Source organism: Triticum dicoccoides, chromosome 6B (genome assembly GCF_002162155.2).
Source record: "Triticum dicoccoides isolate Atlit2015 ecotype Zavitan chromosome 6B, WEW_v2.0, whole genome shotgun sequence".
In the NCBI taxonomy this organism is placed as follows: Eukaryota; Viridiplantae; Streptophyta; class Magnoliopsida; order Poales; family Poaceae; genus Triticum; species Triticum dicoccoides.
The window spans coordinates 72806645-72815948 of NC_041391.1; the positions used below are offsets into that span (position 1 = coordinate 72806645).

At 46.7% G+C, this 9304-nt stretch overlaps 1 long non-coding RNA gene across 1 annotated transcript; it reads left to right on the forward strand.

Annotated features, from left to right (window-relative positions):
* The first annotated feature begins 4531 nt into the window (after nt 1-4531).
* LOC119326610 lies at nt 4532-5397 on the forward strand. Its single transcript, XR_005158077.1, has 3 exons — nt 4532-4645; nt 4922-5143; nt 5376-5397. It is a non-coding gene; the product is annotated as an uncharacterized LOC119326610 (long non-coding RNA).
* Nucleotides 5398-9304: the final 3907 nt, after the last annotated feature.

The following is a 9304-nucleotide window of genomic DNA, read 5'->3' on the forward strand; positions in this document are numbered from 1 at the left end:
TAAAGATTAGTGTTGAAGTCAAGGGCTTTGCTTTGTTGCCATGATCTTGAGAAAAATAGTAAGAATAAAAAGAATAAAAGAGTTCATATTGATCTTATGGATAGTGATAACTTCACACATAGAAAGTATGAGGCATAAAAATTGTTGGGAGTTGATGAACGTAGCCTTGGTCATCATTGCAATTAATAGGAAGTAATAAGGTAAGAGAGGTTCGCATATAAATACACTATCCTGGACATCTTTTATGATTGTGAGCACTCATTAAGTATGACATGCTAAAAGAGTTGACGATGGACAAGGAAGAAAACATAATAGTTTATGTTTTCTCACATCTCAGTTAAAGTATGTTGTCATTGACCTTCCGAACATGCTGAGCTTGCCTTTCCCCCCCATGCTAGCCAAATTCCTTGCACCAAGTAGAGATACTACTTGTGCTTCTAATTACCCTTAAACCCAGTTTTGCCATGAGAGTCCACCATACCTACCTATGGATTGAGTAAGATCCTTCATGTAAGTTGTCATCGGTGCAAGCAATAAAAATTGCTCTCTAATTATGTATGACCTATTAGTGCGGATAAAATAAGCTTTGTATGAACTTGTTGTGGAAGTAATAAAAGCGACAGACTGCATAATAAAGGTCCGCACACAAGGGGCAATATAAAGTGACATTCTTTTGCATTAAGATTTTATGCATCAACCCTAAAAAGTGCATGACAACCTCTGCTTCCCTCTGCGAAGGGCCTATCTTTTACTTCATGTTCTTACTTTATGCTTTTATGTTTGTGCTTGAGTCAAGGTGATCTCCACCTTTCCCTTTTTCATTTTATCCTTTGGCAAGCTCTTCGTGTTTGAAATATCATGATATACATATCCAATTGGATGTTCGTTAGCATGGGCTATTATTGTTGACATCACGTAAAGGTGAATACGTTGGGAGGCAACATAATAAGCCCCTATCTTTCTCAGTGTCCGTCTGAAACTCCATAACCACAAGTATTGCGTGAGTGTTAGCAATTGTAGAAGACTATATGATAGTTGAGTATGTGGACTTGCTAGAAAGCTCTATTATTGACTCTTTCTGATGTTATGATAAATTGCGATTGCTTCAATGACTGAGATTATAGTTTGTTAGTTCTTAATGAGGTTTGTGAACCATATTTGATATTGTGAATTGATTGTTACTTGAGCATAAGAAATTATTTAATGGAATCTTTATATGTTGTTGTTATAAGAATGATCATGATGCCCTCATGTCCGTATTTTATTTTTATCGACACCTCTATCTCTAAACATGTGGACATATTTTTCGATATCGGCTTCCGCTTGAGGACAAGCGAGGTCTAAGCTTGGGGGAGTTGATATGTCCATTTTGCGTCATGCTTTTATATCAATATTTATTGCATATGGGTTGTTATTACACATTATATCTCATTACTTATGGCTATTCTCTCTTATCTATACTCCTAATGGAGCAGTTGGTAGTCTCCGCCGGTCAATTTTCGTCCCACCATAGACGGGTTTTTTTCGTCCTTGATACCACCTCCCGCGTCCCCTCGGTTCCCCCCTCCGCCCTCGATCCAGGAAATAAAAATCGGTATACTCCCACGATGCCAGTTGTGCAACACTACGGTTCATCGACAGAAAATCATCCTAAAAAAATCTACGACGGTTAACCTACGAAATTAAACCTACACCCGGAACGCTGCCCGCTCCCTCGCGCCCCTGTTGCTCCCTCCTCGATCCTGATCTGGATCGAGGGGACGAGGAGCTCCTGCCTCCCCAACGACGGGCCTCCTCCTCGCCCCGCCGCTGCATCTGGCACCACCACGGCCTCTGGAGCCAGGGAAGCCATGGCCTGAGCTCGGCCTCGAGGTCCCCGCGGCCGTCTCCTGCAGCTTCTGCCCCGCTGCCTCACCGCCCGAGCTCGCCATCGCACCAACCTCGGTGCCGCGCCGCCGCCGGCTCTGGTCTCCTCCACCTCCGCGCCGTGAGGAACCCGCCACGCACGTCAAGGCGAGACGCCTCCTGGGCTCCGTCCGTTTCCAAAGCGAGCGCCTGAATACCTAGCTAGCCACCACCGTCGTGACCGTTCCAGCCACCGCCAAGGTAAGGTGCTTTCTCCATCTCAATTTCCTTCCTTCCCCATCAAGGTTAATTTGGATGTGTACTTATGTGATTTTGGTGTTGCTCATTGGATTTGTATACATACGTACGTACGTGTGTCTTCGATCTGCTTCGTTGGATACATTGTTAAGTAATTCACATCTTCCCCGTTACGATACGTGCATGATCTTGTCTTGTGCTCTTGGGTTTATATATCTGCTTGCTTAACATCTACCCTACTGCCTGAAATCAGCAGTCAATTTGTTCAGGAAAAGAAATCCACTTATTATGAAGTAAAGTGAAGCAACCATATCGATCCATCAATTTGTTCATTGTATTTTGTTCATAATAGCACACACAACCTGTCATGTTGTTAGTCAAATATATAGAGGTAAACGTACTCACTTAGGGAACTTCACGTGATGCACTTATTTTCTGAAGCTTCATACTAACCTGGTCATGCAAATGTTTTAGGAACCTCACGTGATTCACCGACGTCTGCGGGTTTTAGGAACCTCACTTCATAGTAACCAACCTTGGAAATTCAATCGATCTAATTTTTTTCCTTATTACCCTCTCAGGAGAGAAGGATCGTCGGACATGAGCGGAGTCTCCTACTCCATAAGGTCTCCTTGTTGTCTTCATTTCTTGCCCACGGCCTCGGAGCGCAAGGTCATTTTGGCCAATCGCGTGAACCGCATGTTATGCTTCGACACCATCGACGGTTACAGCTACATTGATACAATGCCTAGCCTCCACGGGTACAAGCACTCGCCGCTGGCCATCTCTGTCCCTCCGACGGACTTGCACCTCCTTGGACGGCTATGACACCGGCAACCTCTACATCATTGACGCCCACCTACAAGGTCACCCCCCCCCCCCGCGCGATCCTTCCCCGACATCATCAGTACGTTATCCTCCCCGCTGCACCATTTCTCTTTCGGTTGGGAGAGTAGTTCTTGACATTGCCACATGTTTGATCAGGTGAGTACCTCGGGGCAGAGCCCGCGCTAACGTACCTGAGCCCCTACATGCGCGGCGAGAACCTGCTCGTCGGCACTAACTTCGCGTCCGCCGGCATCGGCATCCTCAACGACACAGGCGTGCAATTCGCAAGCTCCACGCGCACGCACGCACACATGCTCGAATCAGGTATACGTATCTACAATAATGCAACAGAGATGACAATAATGTTGTACGTGTGCGTGTGCAGGTGAACATCATCAGGACCGCGCAGCAGCTGCAGAACTTTGAGGACTACCAGCAGAGGCTGGCGGCGTACATCGGCGAGGACGTGGCGAGGGAGCGCGTGAGCCAGTCGCTGGTGCTCATCACGCTCGGCGGCAACGACTTCATCAACAAGTACTTCCTTGTGCCCTTCTCCGCTAGGTCCCAGCAGTTCGAGATCCACGACTACGTCCCCTTCATCATCTCCGAGTACAAGAAAGTCCTCGCGGTAATAACAATTAACCTCTTCGCTTACTTACCACTAATCAATTCCCAAACATGCATAATTTCTGCTCCAAAACATAATTGCATTTGTAAAACATGATTAGCATTCAAGGTGAAAAATTGCCAGGACGTTTTTTGTCTTCTATTTTGTCAGTATGGTGCACAAGAGTGGTAGGCCTAAAATTCCCAAAATTAGACAGCGAAATGAAATGCTTGCTGCATGCCGGCTAGAACAAGGTAATGTTTGAACAAATTATCGATGCTTGGTGCACAAGAGTGTCTAATGTAGACTTCTGATAGACTCATCCTTTGATAGCCACCAATAACTGGGTTAAGCCCCTAATAATGATAAGATAACTGGGCCAGGCCCATAACTGCCTGGGCTATAATATAGCTGGTCATAACACCTTCCCATCTCCACCCCTATCGTTAATATTCTGCTTAGTGCGTATTTTGGGAAGATCAGGCTACATGTTGTTCTATACTTCTTTACCTTTGAAAAGTTCTTACCTTGGTTTTGATACATAATTTAGCATGGGTAAACTAATAAAATTTAATCTGGTTTAGATGATGTAATCAATTGGAGAAGGACAAGAGCTTGCACAGAGTTTTTAGTAGAAGACGACGTAAATTGTGGTATTGGCTGCAATTTGGAAGTTCTTCAGGCGAGTGACATGATTTAATTTGGAGAGGCACGAGTTAGGATGCAGTCACATATTTTTTTAATGGTTTCTTCCTATTCCTTGTGATATTATCAAGATTTTCTAATTGAACTGAAGTTCTATAACCTTCTAGATCCAAATCCTGCTTCAGAAAGTGTATATGAAGCAAAGGTCTGCACTTACATGTTATCAGAAGTCAGGTCTTAGACAAGGTAATGTTTTTCTATCTGATGAACTAGACTAGGTAATGTTCGAACTTGGAAGTGATCAAATCATATGTTTTCAGGTTTGTCATCGTCCGTGGATTCAATCTTCCCCCTTTCTGTATTGACATACTTCTAGGAGCTGCAATGCTCAAATTGCCACGGATCTTAGACTGGTGTCAAGATGCTATTGATAAGATTTTGAATTGCATCAAACGGTTTCAGGTTTTTTCTTCAATTTCAGTTACGATGTTCATATTCTGCTTATAACCAGGTTTAAATATTGCACTGTTGTTTTCTGCTGTGTCATTTGTTCACATTCGTTCACATGAACATTACAGATTCAGCTACACATGAATTTGTGTTAGATCAATTGCAATTTTAATTATTTTGGCCTGGGATACCACTTCAACATTTTTGAAGTATAAAGATATTCATTGTTATTACTCCAGTAAGATATCCCCCTTTGTTAATATTGCCCTATTCCTTTTCCTTTTTCAGGAAAGTGGAAGGAGTGATGAAGAACTAAAACATAGTTACAGTGGGCGTTTTTTATAGGAACAAAATTGAAGAATTTGACATTAACATAATTTTAGTACTAAATCAGGTGTCCCTGGTTTTGTTAGCATCAGGACATGTTGACCTAATTGTCCATGGTTACACTCATCTTCAAACGGCACAAATTGTTTTGCTGCACATCTTCTCTTACCATATGATGAACAGGTATTCTATGTTCCATCCCTCTCTTATTTCACACTGCATTAACAATGTTTTTTTAGTATGTGGATTTGCCTAACTTTGCCTTATTGATTATTGATTTTGTTACTGATGTGTACACAAACCCTGACTAATTAATTTAGTCTACTATATCTAACCATATGAAATCTGAAAGTTGATTCGGACTACTTGCCTGGTGGTGTGGTACATTACCTCTGTTTTTTAACTATGAGAGAAGAACGACGGTGCAGACATGGATGACTCGGAGTTCAACCTTGTCAAGGGCCACGAGCAGCGGCGACTTTCTTTTCCACGAGAAGATGACTGTCGGTGTCAAAACCGGCGGATCTCGGGTAGGGGGTCCCGAACTGTGCGTCTAGGCGGATGGTAATAGGAGACAAGGGACACGATGTTTTTACCCAAGTTCGGGCCCTCTCGATGGAGGTAAAACCCTACTCCTGGTTGATTAATATTGATGATATGGGTAGTACAAGAGTAGATCTACCACGAGACCGGAGTGGCAAAACCCTAGAAGCTAGCCTATGGTATGATTGTTGTTCATCCTATGGACTAAAACTCTCTGGTTTATATAGACACCGGAGAGGGCTAGGGTTACACAGAGTCGGTTACAATGGGAGGAGATCTTCATATCGTATCGCCAAGCTTGCCTTCCACGCCAAGGAAAGTCCCATCCGGACACGGGACATAGTCTTCAATCTTGTATCTTCATAGTCCTGGAGTCCGGCCAAAGGTCTTAGTCCGGCCATCCGGACACCCCCTAATCCAGGACTCCCTTAGTAGCCCCTGAACCAGGCTTCAATGATGATGAGTCCGGCGTGCAAGTTGTCTTCGGCATTGCAAGGCGGGTTCCTCCTCCGAATATTCCATAGAAGATGTTGAACACCAGGGTAGTGTCCGGCTCTGCAAAATAAGTTCCACATTCCATCGTAGAGAGAATAATATTTGCATCAATCGGATCTGCTGACGTATTCCGCGGCGTGACATCATGCCATGGCCAGGCTTTTATTCATCTTACTGTTCCACCTCGGCGCGTTTAGCGAGGCGGTTTCCTTGGCACGTCTTTGTCAAAGTAGAGACCGTGTCCCCTTATTCCGGGATTCTCATCAATACGGGCGTGGGTAAGCCAACCGTGACTTAGGTATGACTCCCTAATTGAAAGCGAGTCTCAAACGGTTACGGCGAGGGCTCTTGGTATTCACCTCCTTTATAAAGGAACCAAGGCCCAGCTCCCTTCTTCTCAAACCAATCAAATCCGCCCCTCGCTTTGAGTTCCAACACCCAAAGCTCTAGTTTTAGGCGCTTCGGACTTTTGACGATGTCCGGCTCCGACCTTCAAGGCCGGTGGATGCCTTCCTCCATTACGGAAGAAGATGTACGAAAGCTGAGAGATGCCAGGTATCTAACCGGCGAAATCTCGCATACACTGCCTGCTCAAGGGCAAGTTGTTCCCGCTCCCCAGCCCGATGAAAGCGTGGTGTTCGCATCTCACTTCCTTCGGGGGCTAGGCTTCCCAATCGATCCCTTTGTGAGGGGGCTTATGTTTTACTACGGGCTGGAGTTCCACGACCTAGATCCGGAGTCCATCCTCTAGATCTCATCATTCATTGTCGTGTGCGAGGCCTTCCTCCATATCACCCCTCACTTCGGATTGTGGCTAAAAACTTTCAAAGTGGAACCGAAAATGATCGAGGGGCAGCACGCTGAGTGCAGAGGGGCAATAATAAGCAAGATGGACGACGCTCCATGGCCCGAAGGCTATTTTCAAGAGGAGCTCGGCTTATGGCAACGGGACTGGTTTTACATCACAGCCCCTAGGGGCACCACATGTGTGGCACCACCTACTTTTCGCTCGGGCCCCCCACCACGGCTGGCGTCATGGGTTAATGAAGGACTTATCTGGGGGCCGCCCAAAGACATGCCCTTGCTGCAGGGCCGTATTCGAGATCTTCTAGAAAGAGATATCAATTTACCGTAGTGGCACAAGTCATGGTGATTCGCCGCACACTGCCCTGCAAACATCGACCTCTCCGCCTGTGGGAGTTCAATCCGGAGGGACCATGAGTCCTACAACATTTCATGGGAATGACACCAGTGGAGATGTACAAATTGTTCTTCGGATCACAAGCAAGGTGTCCGGATTTGTCCGAGGATGCAGGTCTGAGCTGCAATCGCCCGGATGCTAAAGTAAGTAGCCCCGTATTTGGATACACCATCCATATTTTTATCAAATCTACCCTTTAGCAGAGTTGTCCTTTGAACAGGAGTGGATGGCGAAGGCAAAGCTTATCAGGTGTCCAGCCCCCCTGCCCAAGACCGTGCCGAATCCCATGCTGACCAGGATGTTGGAGGTCGCGCTGTTGGCAGAAGGCGAAGGAGGGAACCAAGGAGCTACCGCCTCCGCGAAGGAGGCCGTTAGGAAGGGAAGAATCAAAAATTCCCCCGACCAGGGAAAGAAAAGGACTGCCTCTGAAGACCCGGAGGTGATAACCTCAAAACGGGGAAAGAAATCTTCGTCAGAGGGTTCGGCACCGGAGAACGCCCCGGCCGAATTGCCCCCTAAAGGGGACCCTCTCTCCCCCGAGACGTAAGTGAAGGGAGGGGTTCCATAATGAATCACACTCATGTTTTATTCCTGAGGAAAATAACCGAAACATTATCTTGCAGTTGGGATCTCAACCCTTCTCAGCAGAGCTCATCTTCAGGGGATCTTCGTCCAGAGATGATAGAGAGCGAAACGCCTCCCCTTGTTGCACCGTCTCACGAGGCTGGTGACCCCGAGGTATCGTTCCGGAGGGTTTTTTCAAGTCCGGACCCTGGAAAAGGTCGTCAGGCTAGTCCGGCACCCTCTTGCGCACTGGCGGAGGGGCTGAAGGATCTGCTTGGTAGGGCGTCCATCTCAGAAGAACACCGTATGTTGATGGATACAGTGATTGGAAGGATTTCATCCGCAGATGGAGGATTGTACGAGGCTGCCAGGAGTTTACTAACAGGCTTTGAGGTACGTAAAAAGGTGTACCTTTTGGTAGAGCCGCATATTAAATGTGCCCTGTATGAATAGTAGCCCCTGAGACTCTGTGTGTCGTCACGAGTGACGATGCACAGAGGATCATAACCCCTGGTATAATATGTCGCCTATTCCATGAAGGTGGCGAGGCGTTCGGTGGCTAGCCGGACTGATGAATCTACCGAACTAAAGCGGCAACTTGACGTAGCAGATGCCGACATCGCGCTTGTAAATAAGCGGCTAGACGAGGCTCAAGGTATGTTCAAAAGACACCCAGTAATAGGATCTCGATGCTCGGGCCTTATATATATATATACTTTATGTAGATGGTGCTGCTGCCGTAGAGAACCTTCAGGCGGAACTTGCCCGAGTCAAGGAGCAACCAAGGAAAAGTGATGCGGCTGCCGTTAAAGCGGCTGAAGAGCTAAAAGCTGAACAGGCTGCTCACTGCTAGAGTAAGAAGGAAATAGCTGAGATGGCCATAAAATTGAAGGATGCTACCGACCGCTGTAAATTTCTTGAACAAGAAGATAGGGCGGCTTAGAAGGACCTTGAAAAGATCACTGCCGAAGCCAAGGATACTCGCTCTGCCATGAGAGCGATGAAGGAGGAGCTGCGTCAGGCGGGAGATATCACGGCTGGAAAGCCTTATATGCTGCGGATGAAGTTCGGAGACCCCAAGTATGTTCCATTAGACCGACAGTGGAGTGCGGAAAACGCTTATATGGATTTGGCAGCAAGTGCGGCGGACACGACCGAACACTTCCGTAGCCGAGGTGACCATGGACTGGAAGAGCTTTTTTGGTCGCAGTACCACACTCCAGAATGCCCACTGTCAGTATCCGACCGTTTGGCCGCCTGGGCGGAGCTGAACAGGTTATCCGGACTCGCCATGAGGTATGTTGCGAGCCGTCTGTGGCCGGAGAAGCCGGAGCCGAAGAGTTATTTTGGCTTGGTGCAGCAGTTCCTTGGTTCGGTGCCGCATGCTGATGCAATGAAGAGGTCGGCGTGCATAGAGGGCGCACAGATGGCTCTTGCCCATGTCAAAACATACTGGGCAGATATGAAGGCCAGTATTGTTGCGTCCCAGGATTCGGACGAAAGCCGAGTACCTGCCAAGCACTATTTTGAGGAAGTTCTTC